Genomic DNA, 26,485 nt, shown 5'->3' on the forward strand with positions numbered 1-26,485 from the left:
GCGCGCGCGCACGCATATATGCGCATATTTATGGCGGGAATCCAGACGCGGGAATTAATATGGTCGCATCTCGCGAGCGCAGATATTTGTATTGACAACAACTGTGGCGCGACACGTATCCTCCGTCGGTTGCTAATGGGCGAAATTTGTTTCGTCCCAGTGTCTGCGGGCGATTTGGCCGATTTCAAATTTACCGGAACCGTACGTATCGTATCGCAGGTACATCGGCCGTTTGTGCATGCGTGTGTGTGCGCGCGCGCGCGCGCGCGCGTATCATACGTATCTCGACACCAGACGGCAATGAGCCCACGGAAATGTGACGCGTCGACGAGTCAATATCCATCTCAATTATCCGCCTCCGAAATGCCGCTTCTGAAATGATCTCGCGTATTACAGAACGTGACGCTCTCGTTTAATCGATATTCACTTTGCGCTTTACGATTATCACCGTCGTTAATTGCCGACTCTTTTATAACCAAGCATCTTGTTCTCGTTGGCGAACGCCGAAAAAATTACGATCAATTTCAATTCATTTCATCTAATTTTTATTAGATAAATCAATTGAATTTTAATTTGATTTAAATAAATATTTGATTTATTCAAATTAAATTTAAATTGATTTATCTAATAAAAAATTAGATTTGATTATTAGATTACAATAGTATTTTTATGTTCAATTTTGTACATATTATTACGAATATCTTTTCACGAGTATGTAAGATCGAGCGACGAGGGGGACGAGAATCGCGCGGACGATTTCGCTTCTCTCTCGCTCGCTTGACAGAAATACATATGCGCTTCCCGACACGCGTCAACGAGCTTCCCCGGGAAGCGTAAAAATCGCTCGCCGCATTACGCATATGTACGTACGTACATGCGTGGGCGCGCGTGGCCCGGAATAGTTTACAGGGAATAATACAGTTGCCCCCCTGTGGTAGATGCGGAATAGTTAGCCGTACGGTACTTCTGCGTGCTCTCGTACACGGTGTGTACCATAAAGCTCGTAGTAAATCGACTGTGCAGAGCCCGGGTTCTCTCGTGTTGCACGTACGCGGAAAGAGGAGGAAACGGCCGGGATGCAGAGGGGGAGAGGAAGAGAGGCAGGATACGCGGCGATGCAGTAAGAGGCGCGGAAGGGGGAGGGAGGGGGAAAGGGCAGAGAGAGAGACGGGAAACCATTATTGAAATGCAGTAAATGGCCGTGAGTTTCAATTGCCCCTGGGTGCTTCCACTGTGCCCTACGAAAGAGGCAACGGAAGGGAAGTAGTAGAGTCCGGGGCGGAGAGGGGGGGGGGATGGGGGGATAGATAGGAGCAGGGAAAGGCGTCCCCTTTCCGCCCGTTACCCTCTTGCTGCTGCGCCCTGCTACCGCGTCTGACCCGTTCCACCGCAGAGATGGGAGAGAATTACGGGCGTTCGCCATGATTCGCCCCTGTCGGCAAGCGAAAACATATACTATGTCGATTGATAGCCGTCACTATGACGATTAGCGCGCATTCGATTCGTTCTCGCGAGACCGGAATGCGATCATCTTTAAGGGTAAGGTATCTCCTTATCTATTCACGATTTTAATTGTCTCGACGTATATTTTCAGTATGTACTTTTGCTATGCGATGTTTAGCGGACGTCTAAGAATAGCTATTGTGTACGGCAAGAGGAACTTTTCCTCCGAAGTATAAATCGCGTTGACATTTATCTCTAGATATGCTTTCATATGCACCTTCATGTATTCCGAGAAGTAACCTTTGATAGAAACGTCATGCGGCAGGGATCGAATTTACCCCGTTCTGTTTTATTGAATCTATTGCACAAAAGGGGAGTGGAAGGGGGTGGATAGCATTCGTTAAATATATATGGAATTTTTCTCAAGTTACGCGTAAATTGCATCACGATATAACAGATTGATTACTTTTAATTGTCAAGGTTTTATAAAAATATACAAATAGAAATTGCAACCATTAAAAATTATCTTCAGAATACATTTTATATATAATTGCATACATATAACGCGTATTTGCTTCTTTACGGCATGATCTAGTTATTATTATTTATTTATTTATTGTTTTTATTGATACGTACTTGAAAAATTTTAATCTGACATGCGATATACTATGCGAATAGAGTTAATGATTAAAAAGTGATAAACCGCTTAAAAGTCTAGGATCTCGAAATTTTATATCGCGCGCGCGATACGTTTCGAACATGTCAATCCCACGAAATCGATGTATTATTCTTACTTTATACAACTAAATCGCGTAAAATATTCATCTCGATAAATAGTCGCCACGACATGCTAGGAATCATTGATCGTAATAATCGAAATGATCATATTTAGATGGATAATACGACGGAGCAGCTTTCATCGCTGCTTACTTGCTCGAGTCTTGTCACGCGAATGATAACAAGGTGACTAAGCGTAAACAACGCATGGCTATAATGTCGCAAATCGAGCGTCGAATATACCGCGTGTGATACGATTAATTCATTGACTCCACGAAATATTAAACGCGTTCCATATTAAATATTCTGTTTCTTGATTTTTAAATTAACGATCAATTAACAATTTATATATTTTTCGCGTCTTTTTTATATTGAATTTACTCGATCCGGCGATTCGTATATTACTCCGTGCTTTCAATCACGAAAAATTGAGTGCAAATCACTTTTAAGTCGACGAAAAATCTAAAATATGCGATGCGAGATTGTAAGGAAAACTAGTTTTTACGTTTAGACGAGAGGATTGGATGGAACCCAGCCAAGATAAGAGAATTTTATTAATGAACAATATACAGGGTATCCCCAATTTAAATGTCAAAACTTTAGGAGCGTGTAGGGGACCGATAGACTAAGACAAAAAGTCCTTTAGAGATTTGCTAGTTTTTGCTTCGTTTTGAAGAAAATCGCAAAAAATGAAACAAATACCTACATTCCTCAACATACGAATATTGATTGAATACTAATAATTTTTTCGTCTCTCGGCGCGTCTGTCCTTCCCCCTTCTTCGTGTGTTTTTATTTGTATATACGCTCCATTACGCCGACATACCGTCAAGGCTATGTTCCACTAGCTCAAGTATGTAAATATAAACACGCGTCGTTATTACTTACATTCCAATTCAGTTCGTTGCCGTCCGCGGACGGAAACGGACGTCTTCTAAATACGCGTATATCCTTTGGACTTTATTTTTGGATTTTGACCTCTTCTAAAGAGGTTTATTTTTACCAGTTGATGGCCATGTAACGTATACGTCGGTGCCAACCCTTTTGCGAAGAAAGAAAGAAAAAATATTCCAATTCAAATTCTTGAAAGAACTATCCGTGAGAGTGAGATCACACGTTTTTAAAAATTTTAACGAAACAATTTCTAATTCCGATTCGCTTAATAATGATTTGCATTAAAATATATCAAAGTAATTTCGAGTCATGGCAATATTTTTCTACAATATTGTAACTTTATTAATTCGGCGTTTGTCGTAACATTTTTTCTTTTTCGGAGATCTCTCAATCTTTCGAACACTATCATTTCCGATTATCGCGCCGATTAAACACGCAGAGCCCGCAGAAAGTTTAATGGGCCTCATTATTTCGACGATGTGGACACGCGTATCATTGTTGACCGTGTGTTAATTGAGTGACAGTGGATAAATATCTCGTTGGTTGCAAAAATAATCGTCGTCGTCGTTATCGCTCGTGCCATTCTCGATTTCGATTGTCGTCTACATCGTAGCCGCAGGAAGCAGCATCCTCGGTAGAGAAAAATTATGGAGGTAAATTATTCGTATATATCGTATACTTATCGACAATGTTATAAGCATTTGATAAAACAAAGAGTCGCCGTGTTCATTGTCACGTATAGTCACGTTCTCAGGGGAGAACAACAGGCGCCAAAATGCGAGCGTTAGGTAACACAGTCAGAGAGACAAATGCGATATCGTGCGTCTCATATCTATATCGGAATTTCAATGGAGTAGATGATATTCGGCGATTCGCAGATGCCGGTAACCAAATTGGACCCGTGTGTCACCGGCATACCAATAAGCGATATGCCGAATATTCGACTTTATTTTATCCGGATGATCCATTCGCGCGTGAGCATACAATAATTTGCTACAAAGATCTACGAACGTCGCATGCAACGCATGACTTTTTCCTGTATTTTTTATCCCTGATTAATATTTAGCGATATAAAACATCGAGATTTATGTGTCTTAAGGCTTCTAATTGTATTATGACGTGCATTATTGTATATTGTGAATGTTGTAAAATATTATATAATAGATTTCTGTATCTGTTTTTATTTAAAACCAACGAGCCACAATTTCGCACAAAATATTTATACATTTGACGTAAAAAATTTCAATCAGCTCAGTCGGAACCGTAATTTTAATCCACGCACGCGTTTACATACGTAATTAAATTAAGCCGCAATTATTTGCATTTTTAATTAATGGCCGCGATGAAAAATATTATTAACGACCTACGCAATGCAGCGGGCGCAAACAAAATTCTATCCTTTACGTCATGATTGATTTTCATCTTTTATAAAGTTCTGTATTTAATAGCCCAACAAAGTTATAATTTAGAATCAATTAAAACTTACAAAGAAAAAACATCTTTTTATGTTTAATAAAAATATTTATATCGATTGTATCGTGTATAACGAGATCGGAGAGCTAAATTATAATAATAATCTACATACAATAAAAACTGTCGCTTCTAATTATAATAGTTATACCGGATACAATAATGACTGAGCGAGTTCTCTAATTAGCTGAGTGTATTAATTGCGATTCAGTTGCCTTCTTCATGACTCGCATGGGTCCTGGTTCTCGCGGTAGAATTGTCTAGACAATAATTCGTCGAGATTCATAACTTTCATATAGAACACTAACGAGCTTCTTAATACCGGCGCTTTACTTTTGCGAGGGTAATCACGTCGCGCAACGCTATCAAAGAGATGCGCAATAAAAGAGGACAAATGTCAATACAAGATATCCCCGTGAAGGAAATGAACGGTAAAAAGGAGATCGCGAAAAGCGTGGGGGACGAAGAAGTCCGAAGGGGGAGAAAGGAGAGAAAGTGAGTTATCCCTCTTCGAACTGCGCGTCGCAGTGACGGGGAAAATAACTCTTTGTTAGGACGAGCCTGCTAATAATGAAGTCGATATTAATCGTTTGCGCTCTCTTCTCTCCTGGACCAGCTCGTTCGTTACCCTGGATAAGTAAATACATGAAACGTATCCGGTAAAGGGCAAAAGCGGGGGATGGGAACGGGAGAGTCCCCGAGTTATATTAACCGCGCGGATCGTCGCCGAGACAGACAGACAGTTGCATGTATTTACAGCGAGAGCTCATTACGCGATCTCGAGGGCGTAATTTTTCTTTATAAATAGCCTTCGTGCGCGAATTCGGGGACCCGCCGAGGGAAACCCGTCGGGCTTGTGACGTATGGTCGGCGTGTCGGCCACGATAAAAACTTTAACTGGCCCGAAAGATGATCCGCCTCGTTTCGCCCGTGGCAACTAACAATAGATCGCTCTGCTTTCGCGTTCATTCTTTTCTTTTTCTTTCTTTTCTTTTCTTTTACTTCTTCGTTGGATTCGAAAGAGAGTTGCCATCGAGCACGCGAATTTCGACATTTCGTTTCTAGGTCTATCATGTACACAAAGAATTTGCCAGAAAGATGAAATTATTGCATTTCTTCTTGTTAACTCAGATTTCGTCTCATTATATTTTATGAATATTAACTTTATATCTTTTTATTTATATTTTACAAGCAGATATTGTTTAATTATTTTATATTATCTAATGCCGAACGAAATTTTGGATATTTTTTTATATTATCTGTGATATATTTGTATTCTCCCGTTTCTAATATTTAAATAACTTTAAAAAAGTTTTTTTGATTTGTATAAAAAAAATTTAATCTTATTAAATATATATTTTTTACCAAATTCTATCATTTTTAAAGAAAATAGCGTATGAAGAATTATTGGGCATATTATATATTCCTACTTATCCAATTTATGTCGTTCTAATCGTCGTCGCTGTAACAGTTGTTACGAAATTGACATTTCAATTACACCATAGTCGAGTTTGATTGTAAATAGCTTGTCAGTGTGCTTCTACCTATTTCCTTTTGGTCCGATTGTTATGTATGGATATATACTTTCTCTCTATTGCTTTTTCGCATACATGACTGCGTTTACATGTAGGTGTAAATACGAAACTTCTCCGATATTTGATAATCGTTAATCGCGAATGGTAATGAGTTCTCAGTCTACTATGATTTCGTGTCATCAATACGCGCGACTGACTGTTGCAAGAATATATCTCGTCTCTATATTACTAGATCGATCATTTAATTACATTACAACTTTCCTCCCGACGCGATCGATATCCTTTTAGATTGGAATCTCGAGTCGCTTTTCGTCCGCTCAACGATTCGACTCTTCGCGAATATCGTGCATGTTGATTTACGAATTCGCAGTTTTGGAGTACCGCGAGCGACGTGAGTGTATCTGACAGCGGATGTCTACGCTTAATTGCGGAAAGCGGCAGATTGAAACTTTTTCCCGTACCACTCGTGTCAAAATCGTTTAAATCCTCGAAATCTAATTATTGTGTAAACGTAGTACGAAAAGTTTCGCTTTATCTTTTTTTATCTTTTTTTTTTATGAACTTTTGTAGCTTCTCCATGAAGCTGTAAATGATAGATTTACTGAAAGTAGACGCTGAAAGAGAAATGGATATATATGTATACAGAGAAACTAGACAAACCGTATTTAAATAATTATACCTATTAAGAGAGGGTGGATGATATCAATGTATTATCTTTTGAGAGAACAACTAGCCATCTTTTGTGCGCTTTGTGTTCAAGTAGTCTATGTACCTTCGCGAGAGCTCGTTTGTCGGAAAGTGGCCGGAATATGGAAACGGAAGGATACAATCAAGATTACGTTTGCGCTTTACGTTCCTCGAGATAGTACAAGAAATCTTTCCAAAAAAAAAAAGATAAATGAAAAGCGCCAAATGCATCGAAAAACGTTTTATATAAAATAATATTGCTTTATTGTTGATGATTTAAACCTGTTTTTATCATAAAAATTATGATATTAAAAAAGAAATTGCAGCAAATAAGAGTACTTTGCAAAAATTATGTATAATGCGTAATTTAGTTCTTTCATTATCACATATTCCGAAATTATAAATGTTATATTTTATAAAATACAGATTATATTCTTATATACTTTATAATATTTGTGTATAAATATTTTAATACAGAAGTAATAGAATTAATTAGAAGCAAAGAAAATTTAATGCAAAAAAACTTGGTATCAAGAAAGGACTTGAATATCTTTCGGCTTTTTTAAATATTTTTTATCTTATAACGTAATTTTTTCATAATTCATCCACAAATTGCCTCTTATAATCAGAAAATAAAAATTAATTTGGCTTACCAATATGATGCCCAACAACGAAGTAGCAATACATAACGCTGTAATCAACAAAATATATAAATTATATTTACAACTTATGTATATAAAATAATATTCAAATAAATAATATTTAAAAAAAATTAATTATTGCGCGTAATTAAATATTATATTATTATTATTTATTTGTTATTTAAATAAATATCATCGAAAAACCTCATTACATATTTAAAGATAAGATCTAGAATGTTTTACATATGTATATACGTTATATTATACAATGATATAAAATGTATTACTACCAGGAGATAAACACCGCGGAAATAAATAAGCAATTAATTTTTCAGGGAATAATAAATTAAATAAATTATAAATAATAAATTAAATAAATTATAAATTGTTCTATATGAATATTGTTAATTGATTACCTGGTAATATAAACGTAAGAATATGACAGCTATTTGACTCAAGTAACGAAAAAACATAATATATCGATTTTATTAATAATACGTGTTAATTAATAATTCGACGCCATTTATGCTTTAAAAATCTACTATACTTACAATATTAAATCTCGATTATATATTTTTTGATGATTATTGTGTTTTAACTAGCGATTATATTAACGTGAATCCATATCATTTTTGAATTTTTCAATTACTAATGAAATCGCGAATACAAATTGACTCCGAATCAAGTCGCAACGTGTTTAATTAAAAAATACAGTCGTATTTAATTACATTTTTTAATGCTTGTCAATCACTTATTGTGAATAAAAATTCAGTGTTTGTACATTGTTATTTGTCAAAACGCGAAATTTATTCGATCGAATTTTGTCGTACGAACAGTCGACACATCCAATTATATTTTCGAGTGTTGCAATTTGCAAATATTTATCTTTATCTGTAATTTGTATCTTATCTCTCTCCACATTTATGCTATTACGCGAGATAGTAAAATTGCTTTTTCCATTATCTATAATCTATATAATAAAGTGCGCGTCACGTGCGATTAATGTCGGAGTGTCATACGAAATGCCATGCGATCATCATATTTTTGCTCATTAGTGCACAGGCGATCTTAATTAACCGTATTTTCGCGAATGCCATGAAGGAATAGCAAAGAATGAGAGAGAGAAGAGGAAAAGAAGAAAGATGACATATACACATAGGATAAACAATTTATAACTTATTTAATTATTTAATTTATTAATTGTAAAATTTGTTTGTATATTTTATTTTCACAATTTAAAAGTTATATAAAATAACGAAATTGTAGCTATTTATCACATATTTAATACACAATGAAACAGTATTATCGGAGATAATAGTAATGTTTATTCCGCCTTCGAAATATAATGACAAGTAATAGGTTGCATCCGATAGCTATCGCGCGCGTCTCTGTTGATCTTTTCATCGGACTATCGTATAGCTTATAGCTTTTCAACATAAACTTCTCGATGGAATAGGTTTTTCCGTGAAACAACTCCTTTACATCTATTATGTATGAATCTGATACGCGGAATTGATTTCCATGTTAAAAACCGCCTGTAATATTCAGTATGCTACGTTAGCCCTTTAGGGTACCAATTTGGTGTAACGTGCGTTTCAAATTCATGCATGAATAATAGATCCGTGTATACCCATCGTCGGCGGTACCTATATGCGGGTTGGTAAACGGGCGAATGCTCATTTCTTTTTTCGATACTATCCGCCTCTATCTCGGCAAAGTGAAATTAAAACTGCTGGCTGCGCAGACATGCGATTTTTACCCAAGAGACGTTCGATATTGATATGATCAATATATTTTTCGCTTATTAAACAATAATATTGAATCTTTCATATGCAATATTTATAAATTACTCAATTGGATTTAAATTTAAATATGCAACTACCAAGTAAATTATTGTGTTGTGAGACGCAAATCATATCTTCCATATTTTGAAAGATAAATAAAAACGTAGTTTATTTTAGAATTCTGTGTAAAACAAGAATTTGCACAAAAAATTTCAAACATTTCAAACTTTTACTATTTATAAATAAAATTGATACAAGAGATATAAACGTGTACCACAACACGTTTTAGAAGGAAAATGTGAGTCGATTATTAAGGTAAATTATTAAAAGTTGCTGGAGAGCAAATAAATTTTTTTTTTTTTTAATTTTTTTCCAACTTTTGTAATTGATCCTATATTTTCTCTTATTTAGTAAATGTAAACATAGTTCTTTGACGCGTGTTACATCATTTCGTGAGGCGCGACGGACGGTTAAGAGAAAATTTTGTAACTGCTTCTGCATAATAGTATCATTGAATTCTTTATTTCTGCAAATGCCAGCGTATGTCATTAAGTGAAAAATTTGTACTTTTGGATGATTGCGCGAAATTGATATACGATATATCTTAGCAACGCGGAAATAAAAATGTGGTTTATTCAATTTCATTCAGCGAAAAATTTGTGTCCGGGAAACCGTGTTCCGTATACTTATTAAAAAGATAATAATAAATTTTTCATGCTGAAAAATATTTACATATCTATCCAATATGAAACTAAAGTGTCTTCAAATAGCATAAATTTAATATAATCCTCTTCTTGATTGATAAGAATTTCTCTCTTTGTGACGAAGAGGTAAATTAAATTTATAATATTTACGTTAAATTCATAATCGTATAAATAACTTGAATACATCCTGTATACTCTTCTATTAATTTCGCGCTTCGCTATAGAAAAAGATGTACTCTGCGAATTATTTCGACATAAACGCTTCATGGATCGCACACACGGCGTTGAGTATCGCGTTTGTAGACACTATCCGTGCTAAAAGTTCGGGCAACCCCAGATAACTAACTTTCGTCTTTAAGACGTGCGAATGTGTACATTAAGATCCTTATACACAAGACGCAATTCGACTATATCCCTTAGGTCTTGTGCATCTTGCATCAGGTCTCCTCCTCTTCCTCTTTTTCGTCTCTCTTTCTCTCCTTCTCCAGAGGAACGGGTCGACCGCGTCGACTGATACAGTGGTACTTTCTAATTAACTCTCTGAATTTCCTTGCACGCCTTCGTTGCAGTGTCATTATCCTCATCCTTGGAAGACTTGCATCGTTTGCGAACGATTCACGTCTGCCGTGAACGTGAATTGTATCGATCGATGGCAATCTTGTAATTAGTAATAGCTCTCAAACTGATATTTAATATATTTGTGCCTGAAAAGCAGAGAAACAAATATTCAGTTTTGCATGAAATGATCGAAAAACTTCGAAACCGCGTAAACGATTCAAAATTAATTTTACTTTTTAAATAAATAAAATTAATATGAATAATTTCAGTTGTGTGTATATAAAATAGAGAAGATCCTAATTTTTTTTTTTTTTTTAAATTAATGTTATATTAATGGTTACATTTGATGGTTTTTTAATTAAAACATCTTACAAGAGATATGATTTGAGCATGACGTAAAACCCAAATGACGTGTCTAAAACTCCAAGATGATCTCATTGAAATGCTTGAAAGTGCGCGATTCGAGGAGAAGAAGAAGAGATGGAGGAAAAGCATGATTTTCCACACGATGAAGAATGTCCGAGAAGATGTTCGGTATTTCTAACATAGTTTCCCATATCCGGATGGAAAGTGAAGTCGCCTGGGATAACCCTCGACTCGACGATATCTGACGCGCGGATGCGGTGGTCCCATGAGCGTTTCACCCATCAAAGTGGTTTCATATGTATCTTGCAACTTTAAAGTCGCCGTCACATGTAAAGTCGCCGTTTGTTCTCCTTACATGTCGCGCTTGTTAGAGAACAGATAAATACATCTTTATATTACGTGCCTGTCGTGCTTGTTAAAAAATCGCGAATATTAAAAAAGGGAACAGTTTATGCGTTGGACAGGCCTTCCTTTCCCGATTCTCTCGTCGAAAATTTGCAGATCGCCGGACCGTGTCCGGATTTGTCGAAATTATTTTGTCGTTGATGGCGTATAATACGAGCCGCGAGCGAGCCCGAATTAGGCACAATCTCGGAGTATTACATTGCATAATTACATACCCACTTCATTATTGTATATCAGGGGAGAGAGAGCCGGATCCGCGCGCCTCTGCCGGGCCAGATCAAGCCGGATCGGACGAGCGGATGGCCGGCGGTTAAACCTTGGGCTTGGGGGGAATGAAAATTCGGTTCGACGTGCAATCACCGAATTTCAGACACGTGTACGTCAGTAAATTGCCGCCGATACGGAAATAATATCGGGTGAACGCACGACTCGCGAATACATGCGTGCTCGCGCGCAAACGAGCGAACACGCGCGTGTGCACGCGCGTGCGCGCGCGCGCGCGTACGTGCGTGCGTTTACCTTCCGTGTTACGATTATATATTTATATACACACGAGGGATTCGATTACACGGATAGTCGACGCTTGCGTCGATGATGTTGAACGTTATAATTTTAGGGGATAATAAATAGCGCCGGGATTGTGTATCCTGTGCGCGCGGCGGCGGACCTACATACCTCTCCGAATTCGATGTAAATATTCATGGTCGTGATACGTGTGCGTGCATGCGTATGCACGGGCGCGAGGATTATTGTCGCGGATGAACCGTGGCCGTGGCACAGCATGCGTGTTACGCGCGTGTACACGGGCCGGTTTTAAGCGGCCTAACGTTTTTCGCGCGTTAAAACTATTGACCGGAGTGGGTGTTGCGGAGTATTCCACCCTACAAAATTGTGGCACGTTTGGTGGCTCTAATGCTCGCATTTTCATCCCCATCGCGTATAATACTGATTTCCGCTTACGAGAACGCCGTTCGACGACCTGCAGATTATCTTTTTCCGTATATATGGCACGCCACTGCATGTTAATGCGATTTGTCACTCTCCTCCCTCCCCCAACGCGTGCATGCATATATTTTTTTGTTTTTGAAATTTTTATGAAGAGCCGGATTAACAATGTTTAATTAACAATGTCGAATTGAAAAGTTTGATGCGTATCTTCAATTGCATTAAGGCGTATGCATTTCTGCAATCTGTATTTCGAGATTAAAAATAATATTTAATAATAATTAATTAATTTTTAATTTATCAAGATTTTAAGTATTTCTTTCAAATAATATATCTTAGACAATAATATAATAAATATTTTTTAGCATATTAGTAAGAGAGAGAGAGAGAGAGAGAGAGAGAACTATTACAATTTTTCTATATCTCGGGATTGTTAATATTTTTTTTATATATTGTAGGTTAATAATATCATCCTGTATACAGAGCTAATAAAAACTTTACACACAATTATTCTTGTTCATGATCTATAAAGGACTGTAATATTTGACTTATTACACAAACAGAACAAATAATCGGTGATCGTGAAATCTGCATAATGTCTGCATAAAGTCGTCCATTAAAAGTAAATCAGGTATTAGATTCCGAAAACGATCCATCGCATTTTAATTAATTTTAATTTCAGGTGTGCCATGCACGTCGCGCGTCTATTTTCATGTGCCGCGAACGATCAGTCGCGTTTTAATTAGTTTCAATTTCGGAAGTGCCGTATACAAAGTATATCGCGCGAATTCGAAAGTGTCGTGCAAAGTGTTTCGCGTTTCCGGGTGCCTCGCGGACGGTTCGCGCGGTCGTATTTTCGCAAATGAGTGCGACGACAACGCAAAAGGAGGACAATCTGACAACCTGAGAGGAGGAGGGGGCCTAGAGGAGGCATCGGGCGACGGCAGAGCAATCATGACGTGAGTAAACAAATTTTTTATTTCTATATCATTTTTATATTAATCGTGCGTTTACTCTATCTAATTTATTTAAATGAGTTAAACAAGTATTAATTTAGAATTAGACAAAAATGTTATATATGTCTTATAAAAGCTTATAATTAAGAAGAGAAAAAAAGATTTTTTTGAAAATTATATATTTATTCCATTAAATATATGTTTGATCAGTAACTTGGCTTTTTGTATTATGTATAATTAAAGCAAAATTATATTAAAATGACATGAGATTTAGTAGATATTTCACGAATGTTTTAATACGATATACATTACTTATGTATCATATAAAAAACACAATTTTGATGCAATGAATTGCGTAGATGTAATCATAAGATATTAATATTGATGTGAAACTTAATAAAAATATATATGACGTAGGAACATGAAAAATTTATGAGATTGAGTAGTACACATTGGTTGTGCGGGAAATTCGCTATTTTTTTTTTTTTGGAGATCCACGTCATTTATTGCCTCATCCTTAATATGTTTTTGAGATGAGATTCCGTATAGCAGCGAAATACAGGCTTACGGACAAATAGAAACATAAATATGAAAGATAATAGCGCTAGTAAAATTCGTTTATCGTTTTTTAAATGTTTATGGTCTCATATTTATATCGTACATATTTATACGAATATAATATTGTTCGATTAGGGTAACTTGTATCCGATAAAATTTTGTAATATTTTCCATTTTCAAATGAATTTTATTCCTTTTTTCAGGTCAGAACGTGATATTGATGGACAAGAGGAACTGCAACCATTCTGGAATAGTTCGTCAACGCTTCTTTCGGTAAGTAATACAAATAATTTTGAAATAAAATAGAGAAACAATGACATTTAATGGGATATTATTTAAGAAATTAATGTGATATATGTTTGTGTGGAAATGTATAAATTTCACGAACACACAACGAATAATGTTCGGGGAAAGAGATATCGTGTATATATCAGATTTTTTTCAAATATAATAGATACAGCGAACGTGAACGTTTTCGCATATTCGCGTCCGATCGCATGTTATTCTTACACGATATGTACCTATCCCGACGCGGAACGATGTATCGCAGTGTGGTAGATTCAACCAGAAATATCGCTAAGTCCACAAACGATATTCACGTGTGCGAGAAAAACAATGGGATTCGTCTCTTTGCCGAATGCTACGCATATGCACGATGAAAATGCAAATTTGTAAGGAATGTGTGTGTGTGTGTGTGTGTGTGTCTATACATGCACGTACGTGCATGTTCGCCGGGGATATATTCGACAAACGAATGATATGGTTCAAAACACGATCTGCAGTGATTCGCAAAGCATAGAGAACAGCCGTCGATAAAATACCCCGGAAATAGGATATTCTTGTCCCCCTTCGAGACTCTGTGTTATAGTAGTCAAGCTGGATAGATGGATGCACGTTTGATATACTGTCTACGCCGATCGATCACGCATCCTGTTCTACTCGTTTTGCATTCACAAACGAGCGAATGAGACAAATGTATCTCGATTCTCGTCGAACGACCGTCGAACTTTGCGGCCGCTCGTTTAATCTAAAGAACCTTTGTTGTTGATTTTTAACGTCTACTCGCGCATGATTTTTATAAAATGTATAATGATGTTAATTATTACATAAAGTATTATTATTAACAATCTAAAAGTAAAAAATAGTCTGTGGTTTATATATATTTGGATAATATTTAAAGGAGATTAAAACAGAATAATGCTTCTTTTTTTTTAATTTGATTGAATTAATAAGTTTACTCTCAATAAAATATCTCGTAAGATTTCACAGATTTATTAGTTCAATTTAGGGCCAACCACATTCCACTGTTTCTCACGGGTTCTCTACGCATCCGATTAATCTTGGTATCCTTAAAGTATACATAAACGAGCGGCGTCGGTCGTCGTTTCAATTATTACTGAACTGCTTTCTGCCAGTCAGCCGGAAACGCAGTAGCGGGCGGCGAGCAGCCTGATTTCCCGCGCCGCTTATACTGTGTAGGGTTTCACGGGACTGAAATTTCGACATTACGCGCGAGGTCGGTCTCGAGTAGGATATGGGCCTTGCATCGTTTATGACGGGTTTCTGATTCGGAGATGAGTGTACGTGGGACGCATAAGATAGGGTCTCACCTCGGCAAATCTGCACGTGACCCTAATACGGGTTACCGCGTCATCCGGATTCGCACGTTCCCATGTGCATCCTAAAGTCTAAACACTCGTATATGAGTCGAGGCTTTGGTCGGCGCCACACTATCGCGCACACGTGGCCGCACACATACATATACAGTCGAGATGCAAAGATGCATATAATGCATCGATAGACGTTGCATATATACGAGATACGTACGTGCATTTTCACAAAACGTCCTCAGTCACTTTTAGGACATGGGCTATCGAATCGTCGCGATTTTTCAAGTCAAATTGTTCTCTCTAATCCTTGCTCGATTTTTATTTTATTATCTCGATTCGAATTATTTCTCTTTTTAATGTGAACACGATACAAAATTCAGATTGGCAATGTACCGATCGCCTGTATAATTCTCAATCGCGTATCGCGCGTACTACTTCTACGAGGTGATCTCGTTGCATCCAGTGTGTTTATCAAGGCATGGACATGCAAGTGGGCTATCTTTTTCGTGGACACGGACGAATGCTGATGCGGCGGGGCAAGATCCTTGGATATACACGGTGGTTCGAGGGTCGCGGCCGGCTGGTCAGTCTTGCTGTTGTTTTATTCAAGAAGCTGAATATTGAAACGAGAACCAATACCGGCCATCCGTTTCCACACGGAGAGGAAAACGGATGCGCTTATATCCTCGCGCTTACATAAATGCGCCCGGAAGCGGTCTATATGAGAGAATGCGTTTGCGTCGTATTGGACCGCCTGCTCTCGACAGGCGTCTCGTCAGCGGCAAATTATCTGCTTGGCTAATTGATCAGTCGTCTAACGCTGGCGATTACGGTGTCGCTAACGAGCATCCACCGTCTAATGAGCGTCGCGTCGTGTTATCGTTTCATACCGGTGATGGTTAAGTATCGATATACGATTATGACAGAAATACGGATAATGTTTTATTAAAAATTTCGATACAAAAGGACGTTAAAGAAGACGAATTTTTTTATCAATCGTACTTTTTGCAATTTTCTCACAACGATATGACTCGCAATAAGTATTACAAGTATATACATTAACGTGAAACTTTACTCCTACTTTAATCGGAATATATGACGTTTGATATCTAAAATTAGACGCGACATTTTTAGTATGTATTGTCGATTCCTAGTCTTCATTATTATATTATAATCGATAGTTTCTTGAAAATAACGGGCCACTGAAAGACTTTCTTGAAATATTTAGTGAATTTATCTGATTTCCGATAAGAAAAGGTCAGGTACTATATTAGACGTAACATTTTACCTTATGCATTCATTTGCTTGGCTTAGACGATATTTTAACTACTTAACATGATTGATAGCCGAATTCGTTTTTAAACACAATCGATTGAAGCAATCCGTTATACGTTTGATTGATGGATTTTCTAAAAAGAATAAGAATATACATATAAATTGAATTAACTTTTTTTATGAAATTTTATGAAATAAATTATTAATATTCGACATAAATTAAATAATAAAAGCAAATCGATATTTTATTTCTTAAGATTTCCATAATTTACATACCTATATATAACACAATTGATTTATTAATATATATATGTACATGGACACAATCGATTTCATCATCAGCCATGATCGCTTAGTTAATTACCGATCAAATGTGGAATCGGTGAAACGCTCATCCTCGTTGATGAGGGTTTCGTAATTCCTACGACATCCTGCATTATCCTGCATTAACGGCAACAATAAGAGAACGTGCCGTCTGACAACATCATTAAAGGCTCGGTGACAACCGAGTTGCCTGAGGAATTAGGATGGCTACAGAATTTAGTGAAATGTCACAGTCGGATCGTGAATTTAAACCTTGCGCAACGAGCCGCGTCCATTTGTATCATCGTCTAAATAGAAAGTGTGTGGGACATATGCTTGTTTGTATTATTTTGTTTATATCTAAATCTTTGCATATTCTTCTATACCTAAATAAATTTTTTTTTGATTGAATTTTAACGCGTTCAGGGAGATTAAGCAGTCGTTCTAAAATTAAAAACTTTTTTTCGACTCATCCGGTATAGAAAATGCTTCACAATAAAATGCACTTCGCATCGGTTATATTTACATTAAACTTGAAATACATTTGAACAGAAAAATATCGTACATATATTCAAGATATTCAGACAGCTGTGACACAACACGGTTCAGAAAGAGTACTTTAAAAGACACTTACAGGAACTGTATCACATATGTCAACAGCGTGGATCGAGGAATTCACGAGGGGAATATTCCGATAGAGAGGGGGATAAGTAAGAGGCTAGTTATTCGAAGTTCCCTTTTCTATCCGCGAAAATCTGGAAAAACTTTTGCAATGCGATCTATAAAGCATGATTGATTGTTCGAAGTCGATACGATATTCTATGTCTATTGGGTGCGTCGCAGCCGCGATTCCATCTTTTTCGCTCATCAGCGGCGCACATTATCTCGCCGCGTTTATCACACGCTACTGCGGCTTCGCAGCGTAATGCGTACCTTGCATGCGTTTGCGTATGTACTTATTACGGTACTATATGCGCCTTCCCGTCGCTGTGTATTACTACATATCTCCGCCGCTCGGGAACTGTTGCGAAACGTTCCGCGTCTGAACATGATAATGTAAGTTTCAACACGAGGGTGTAGCCGTTACAAACATGTCCCTAGATATGTCCTTAGCTTGCCCTCTGTCAAACTTTTGAGAGGGATGAGCGTCGCTTCAAACCAGGGGGTTACCAATGGTGAACAATAATTCGCGAATGATAAATTGTAAATCTGTGTGATAAATTGTAAAATGATAAATTGATAATCTTGTGCGCGCGAACATCTCGCGACGTTCGTTTTTGGCGAAATAATGCATTATGCGCTAAGAGCGGTAAGAGCTGTCTAAAATAGCCATTTTTTCAGACCCGCAAATGTTGTTTTCTAACAATTATTTGTCGGGCTGAGGAAGTGTGTAAACGCCCTACACAGATACGACAGTGCCGCTGCCACGGAAGAGATGGATGCTTGGTTCGTGCCTCCTCCCGCCTTAAATCCCCCCCTCGCTTCACTCAAAAAGCGTGCATGGCACTCACGTGCACATAGTTATGAGTGTATATTTGAGAGAAGCAACGTTCACGGTTGCGCTTTTGCACATAGTAGGTATATACATATGTAAAGTGAAATGAAATGCGCCCGGGATGAAAAAGAAAACGCAATATTCCGTTGTATCGACGAGTCCTTTTGACTTTGTCGTATCCACGCGGCACGCGATAAAACGTACGAGAAGGCCATTTCGATGCCAGCTACGTATACCTTTAAGTTCGTTAACGTTCAACCAACGCGACTACGTAGGACTACACTTTTGCCCGGTGTATTTTCGAGAGGCAATTTCCTTGCGATTGGTTCAGAATGGTTCCATTACACAAGGATATCGATGCGGCTGTGCGGCGCGAGAGATGGAATACTGCCACTGCGCGAAATTCGATCTACAATCTGCGCCCTGTCGTCGCAAACTTCCATACGGTTCGTACAATTGACGAGGGATACAGTAAGCGATACGAGAATATAAAGATAATCTCCGCAAACAAACGTATATTGTTCACGTGTTAATTAAACGTTGATCTTATCTCTTTAATTCTGTGCAGTCGAGATTATCTCTAGTCAGAGGGAAAAATCGATTTCAAATACATCAAAGAAACTATTCGAGAGCAGAGAAATATACACGTACAAGGGTAGAAGCGAGATCGTTTCGTCGGGATTAATTTTTGCGCTATAATGTAAAGATTTCAACACCTTCGTGCCAAGAAAGTCTAACAATAAGTAACAAGAATTTCGCGACATTAAAATTAAAGTTGCTTGATTACTTTCTTAATTATTATCGGTTCTCTACACAATCGATATTTCTCTCTCGCTATCGTTTAAATCCGTCAGAGTAATTTCTCGCCGTTGTACGTTTAGACAAACATTATAGTGCGTCGTATAATATATTAATCATAACTACTTTTTACTATAATGTAAAACAAAGTAAACGTGCTGAAAACCGTTATATGCGGCTGCATTATAGCCATAACGCGAATTTATGACGTGTACACCCTGCAATATTTGCAGCGAATTTGTCATTTTGCCATGCGGTTATTACTTTCTTGTTGCTGTTGTTCGCGGCGGACAATGGCACAGTCGCCCTTAAACCAAGAAAAACGAACTTTAAACATGCTAGATTCGAAACGGGAAAACCGGATAATACGCGGCTAGTGTTCCGCGCAAAGATAAATGGAGAAATTATTTCTGATATATATTATATATAATATATAGCACACAGTTTGTATATATTTTGCAAGACGAGAGAACCACTAAGCTACGTGTATTCAGATACTTTGCTTACAATACGGGTTTTCAAGATGTGCTTGAAATTTACACTCTATTATTTTTATATCATTACAATATTTTATCGTCTAAATAATTTAGGATATTATTCTAGTCAGCCAAAGTGATTAATGTATTGCAAAATATGTGAAATATTAAATTTATATTTTTATTTTTAGTCGCTTTAATATTCATTTAATTTTACGGCGCGGAGAATGATCAATGGGATATTCGCTTAGGCGATTATTATATATTCTCGTAAATTGTCTAATCGCTTCTGTCACGTCCTGCATCTCGTAGTCAAGCGCATAGTTGACTGAAGACATTATCAACAGAAGCACTTTGCTAAAAGGCTCTTACAATTTTGCACGTGACACCGACTTTACGCAAAGTCGAGAATATGGGACCGTCTTTTACATGAGCGTCTATTACAGACGCCGCACTCGTAGTCTGGTATCGCCTTAGGAGATTGCAGGATCAACTTGAGATCTAATGGGGTCTCAACCTATCTACGTTATACTAAAGCGGACTTGTGCCAGCAAATCGGCCGTCGCATCTCCCCCTATTCGTTGCACAAGAGCTTGATTAGAAATAATATAAAATATACATTTACTAGCTTTTCTCTAATGTTATTAACAATCCGCGTCAGAGAAACTCTCTCTCTCTCTCTCTCTCTCTCTCTCTCTCTCTTCTCTTTTGGAAAACATTATTATCGTTTAAATAATAATTCTTGTTAGAAATGGACTAAAGAAAAAAATGTTTCTCGAAACTAAGAATCACGGTAGAGCTTGTTAAGAAAAGTTGTCGTGAACTTTGCGTTTAACGTCTGCGAATGAACTACGTCTGTTTCGAAACGTGACTGATAAAAGACGCAGTAACAGCTAGTATTTTCAGAAGTTTTGCTCGTCATTATTCATAGATATATTCAATATATATGATTTATATTTAGTTATAAATCTGTATTTAATTATATGTCTAAAAAATATTGGGATGTATATTTGTACGACTCGTTTGTGCGAATAGCTTATAAAATAAGGAATATCCCATCATTGGGACGATCGCGTTCAATGACCAACATTCGCATTGATTAGTCTTTATAAATGAAGAACTCTCCGCATATGGACCGCCACTTACAGATAAAGCTGAAGGATCGATCCAAAAGGTCCCCACCATCCTCACACACGCAAGCGCAGCAAAACACTGTTCGTGTTTATTTTACATATTTTATAAATGTGCATTCATACATGTATGCGTTGGCAAACGGCGAACAATTTGTTTTTCTGTCAATTAACGGTAACTATTAATATTGCTATTAATATTGCTTTTGAAAATAAATTGTATGAACTATTTATCCAATAATTTCAATCATTCTACTTTACAATGCTATTATAATATTTTATTTAATTTTCAAATATCAATACTTAATATAATTTCTTTCTTTTCAAATTGAAAATTAAGCCGTTTTTATGGACAAATCTTTTTAGAGATTAGTTTTGTATCACTTTTGAAAGGTTCCACCAATGACACACACATACAATTATTAAAAAATACATTTATTAAATTAACTATTATTTGATTATTAGATAATTATAACATCATAACATTCACTCAAAGATAGTAATTACTCTACTTGATTCTATCCTCTTGATTGGTACTCACAGAGTCTGAGAAGGTCTTAGCAAGCCCGCTCAAGACACGGTTCGACTCCGCAAAATCCGGCGAATGATGAAACTTTCATGTGTATTTCTTGTATGATGAATCACGAGCTCATCTTTGACGAGATATTTTGTACATATGTACATTTCGGACAAACGTACTTGTCTAGCTATATCCATCTACGTTGCTCGGATGTTAACGGGTCACAGTCATAAGGTATTCCGGAAACGAATGCGGATTTTCTGCAGGATCCTCGCAAATTTCTCTATTTCACGGATGATTTGCCCGCAGCGGAGGTGGGCTTTGTCGCGCACAAGTCATACTATGGGAGGGCATGTTGAAATCGACCTCCGCTAGTAGTCATCATCGTCGTCTTGTCCGTCGATTTGACTCCGCGAGTTGATCCGCAACATCGTAAATAGCTCATCGTTAAGTCTTTTACTCGTGAAGCCACTCGTCGGCATTGAATTTTTCTGGCTGAAGAAACACGCGCTCTCTTTCTTCGTAAAAGCGAGCTTGCTAAGATCATTATTGAATCTCTCTGCAAGGATATGCATGATGGTAATTCCGTCGATGCAATTTAGTCATTAAAGAAAATATGACCAATCCTCACAATAAATTGCTGTAAACTCTTTTTTTTCAATATTGGTGCTTTTATTTTTTCTGTTATGACACCAATGTAAAATTACATGTTTCTTATTATTTATTTGTTATTTTCTTTTAATATCGTGCTCATCATTTTGCGAATCGATTAAATAATTGATCGATACTCTAAACGGCTGCGAGATCTTCTTTCATGCAAAACATTATGTACTTTACGAAGGAAAGTCGAGAGTCATCTATCTGCCGAAAGGCGCTGCTTTCGGTCAGCTTTAAAACTTCTTTGGTGATAGTTTGTCGAACAGCGGGGCGAACAAGCGATGCTTAAGGTTCTCTCCGTGCCAACTTCGACTTGGGAAATGCCGACAGAAAAGTAGATAAATCAATTGCTTTCCACGCGGCTTGAATACGTGCGCTTTAGTCTAGCACATTTTTTTTCGTAAGGTGCGAACTGCGAATGATTGAGCCATTAGTTTTAAATAATAATTTTGGGAATACGTTGCATTTAACAGTAACGTGCAAAATTTATGCTTATATAATTTATATTTTTTTGAGCGAGATTTTTTTGAAACAGTCTAGCAATCTTGAAGTTCAGTAAAGTTTTGAGTTTAGATTGAATAAGAGGATTAACTCTACTACTGAAAATTTAGATTATACGGAATATCGCGGGAAAAAATAGACTACGAAGTGACAAGTAATGTCACTTGAAACTGTATAATAATATACTTTGTATCAAGAATTGCATTTAGATTATTTGAGTGTGAGGCTAACAAAAAAAAAAAAGTTTTATTTTGGAAAAAATTATCAATTATCTTTTTTTTTTTTTTTTTTTTAACATATCTGCGGAAATTGAACTCACTGACGCATTACGGCGGTTTCAAAATTTCAGCTTGGAGATAGACTAGTTATCTCGTTTCTTTTCGTCGCTTGGCAGTATAAAATAAGTACTCTCTCTCTCTCTCTCTCTCTCCGTCTGCACGTATCTTTTTTCCTCATGATATAAAATTGCTCAAAGCTCATTTCGATCGTACGTTGAACTCATTAGCGTGTCACGGGAAGTGCCTTTCTTAGTTTTTTGGAATTTTAATTTTTTTTTTTTTTTTTTTTTTTTTTAAGTTGAATCGAATTGTTTGAGATGGCGCGGTGGACTCGCTATCAAGTTTTGAACTGTCCAGATTTACAACAATGTAACTTTGTCTTTCTCGCGTTTCTCTTTTTAATTTTCTTACTCCTCATACTTTATCATACAAAATTTTTTTTTTTTGATTGCATTAGAAATCCGTAATGTTTAATGTTAAAAATACAATAATGTTCGAAGAAATAAATTTGTAGTTAATCCGCAGAGGACCTTGATGTTGAGGCGAAACTATCGTAATAACGCGGTATGATGTATAAAGATGTAAAATCTAGCAAAGTTCGCGAAACTGACGTTCCTGTAATTAGATTCAACGGTGCGAAAGGGCGACGAAGGGCAGCGGAAACTTGCCCCGATCCAGCTCGGTTAGTGATTATAAAATCCGCCTGCAGGCGGTACCGCAAGTTCTGATCTTTCACATCTTTTACAGCGCTATTTACATACGTTCTCGTACTCTGAATATTCTTAACAGATGCGTATTGTTTCAAATGTTTTTACGTAGGTATCTCGAAGCGTGGTTGAAAAAAATTATGCGTGTTAGAGATGTGAAAGCACGGCGATTGACGATATTTTATCAACAGTCACAAGATGTCAAATAAATGTAAAACATTTTTTATATACAACGCGTACAGCGATAGACAATCACATATTTTCCAGATGAAATAGATTTACAACAAAACCATAACTCAAAAACCTGAATTAAGAGAAAAAACTCCCGCTTTTTCTTAAATTATTAATTGAAGCGATTTTCTTATCGAGCGCAGCTTAAATTACTCCAGGATAAATTTTCGCGTTATATATGTCGGATTGATCGAGACGCGCAGACGATCTCTCGGCCGGCACATAAATTTATGCTAAATTATAATGATCGGATGAGTTCTTATCTCGATATTCCACCTTATATCGCGGCGTACGTGCGCGGAAGTGCAGGAAGCGCTTCACGGAGCGGGAGAAAAAAAGGAGTCGTTATACGTTGAATCTCCCGTGCATCGTTTGATCCCTGGCTCCGAGACGGCGATGCGGTTTACGTCTAGCGGCGGTATATACGTCCGGAGAAAATGAAGGAAGTACCTTTGACGTTAATATTTCCCCGGCATCGGCGAGCACGTTCCTGTAAACCGTGAGGCATTAAAAGTAATACATAATTATTCACGGTTCATTTCGTTTTCCCATTTCCTATGTGATGTAGGCGTGTACGTGTACACGCGTTGCACGGGTGTGCGCGACGAGCTCCGATCTCGCCATCACCGGCAGCTCGTACACCAAAGAGGGACAAAGAAGTGGAAAGAGAAAGAGCAAACCGGAGGTGGGTGAATTTAGAGAGAAAGAGACAGAGAGAGAAAGAGGGTGGTGGCGATGGTGGCGGAGACGAGATCTGACTGTCTGCAGGCTTGTTTCTGCGCGCTTTGAGCACATGCATTCTACTCTCCCCCGCAAACCGTGGACGAGAACCAGCTGCGCGAGCGCGAGTTAACCAGCTCGCGAGTATGGCGAAAATAACGCCGTGAAAATCCGCTTAAGCGGAAACAGCCCGTCATCGTATTGATCCGTACCGTTACCATCCCGCAGAAATGAAAGATGAAATGAAAAAAAAAGAAAAAAAAGAAAAAAAAAGAAAAGAAGATAAAAAGAGAAGAAGAAAGGGAAAGGAAACAACAAAAAGCTCATTTCGCCGGACGCGCGGTTGAATTTATACCGGGTGGGTATAGGACGCGATGTATCGCGACAGTAGGATCTATATGGAGAATTAAACGACGGCTTACAAATGTATGTATGTGCGCGATCGAGTCTCTCTTGCACTTCCCCGGCACGTAGGTCCAATTAGCATAACTAATATCGAGTGCGACGCTGTTATACCTCTTTCTGTTATCACGTGATATAATCCCACCGATATTTTCCGCCCGGCGTATAATCCTTTGGAGAAAACGAATTATACTTTAATTAAACAATTAGCCATTATTAATGAATTCATTATTAATGAATATGTGCGAGTCTGATATTTCAAAAGACTGCAAAAAGTATACTTTAACTAAATATAACGATTACTATATCTCTATCATCGATTCTATTTTTCGAGAAAGAGAGAGAGAGAGAGACGATGTATTCATTACTATTTTATTACTATTTAAAACCTCGTTACTTAAAAAACTTTCGCGAGTTTTTGGCCGGTTAATTATTCACGATAAGATCCGACGCTGTAATAACACAACGGCGGACATTATCGGCGCAATTTTCCGTGTTTCCCGCGTTGAAGTGTCGCCCGTGGATGTCGTTAAGTCGAGTTATCTCGAATGCGAATAATTCCGACAACGCTCGCGCCACACCGTCGGGATGCTGCGCCTGCATTCTCGTACATACAGCGCACAGCGCGCACTACATTTCACTATATCTCCTGTCATAGCTCGCTCGTACGTATATGTATATGTACGTACTAAAATACGTACGTACACGTGCGACGGGGGCTTTCATACAGCCGAAGACGAGATACACCCGGTGTATGCGCCGCATATACGAGGTGAATATATCTTACGCCGCGGTCCGCCCACACACTATCTCAGATCGCTGCTTATGGCCAGACACGATCCTCCTCGTCGCACCCCTCACATTTTTCTTCCCGTAACCTTTATACTTCGTATTCTAATAAATCGCGATTTGGGTCATCGATGCGCGTCGACGTATGTACGTCCCTCCCCTCCCCTCCCCTCCTCACCCCTCCCCGGTATCTTGTTGATGCGTGCATAACAAGCGCGATATACGATCGCGTTTCATTAAACAGCATGATGCAACCAATGTTATTCAACCAACGTAAAGGAAGTGCGTGTTGGGTATCTTGCGTGTTTATCTAATGCGAATTAACATGCGCGAGTACATTAAAGTTGAATTAACAACGTATTTAATTTTTACGGATCAGCGTTATAGACGATTGTCGGGCATTAATAGCATTTACATGATTGATTAATGCCAGCTATGTCATTAATTATCTATGGGTTCGCTACTATTGTCAACCTAGAGAATTGCCGATAATACTATGCCAATGTATGTGAATCTATCGCATCTACATAATTAATGAATTGTATCGTGAATCTAATTTCCCATTCGAGTTTTTTTTTTTTTTTTTTTTTTTTTTTTTATTTTTTTTTCGTTAATATGTAATGCGATATGTCCTGCAGGAATAATGCAAATTTAAACATTTTACGCTCTGCTAAATTTAGAATACCTTTTTATCGAAATGGCAGAGTCTTGGAGATCACACTTAAAGTGCGTCATGTGCCGAAGTGACACGTGTCAATGATGAATGTCATTGCTGGTACGAGGCGTACGTGCGGAACGTGAAAGCGCTCTCGGGTATTGGGGAAAGAGGATATATTGTTTCTCTTGAAAATGTTCCCGACGACATAGGGAA

The 26,485-nt window shown here is 37.5% G+C and overlaps 1 protein-coding gene across 3 annotated transcripts in view; it reads left to right on the forward strand.

Moving 5' to 3' along the window:
• Window positions 1-26,485, forward strand: part of LOC115242733 — a 238,973-nt gene that overhangs the window by 424 nt on the left and 212,064 nt on the right. For 2 of the 3 annotated variants that reach the window (XM_029819249.1, XM_029819251.1), the window contains exons 1-3: window positions 3,441-3,766; window positions 12,891-13,167; window positions 13,926-13,995. The gene's annotated coding sequence lies outside the window, so the exon portion shown is untranslated. Of the gene's footprint in view, window positions 1-3,440; window positions 3,767-12,890; window positions 13,168-13,925; window positions 13,996-26,485 lie in introns of those variants that run through there. The other variant, XM_029819250.1, reaches the window with a different exon arrangement.

The sequence above is a fragment of the Formica exsecta genome, unplaced genomic scaffold, assembly GCF_003651465.1.
Source record: "Formica exsecta isolate Colony F162 unplaced genomic scaffold, ASM365146v1 scaffold62, whole genome shotgun sequence".
Taxonomy (NCBI): Eukaryota; Metazoa; Arthropoda; class Insecta; order Hymenoptera; family Formicidae; genus Formica; species Formica exsecta.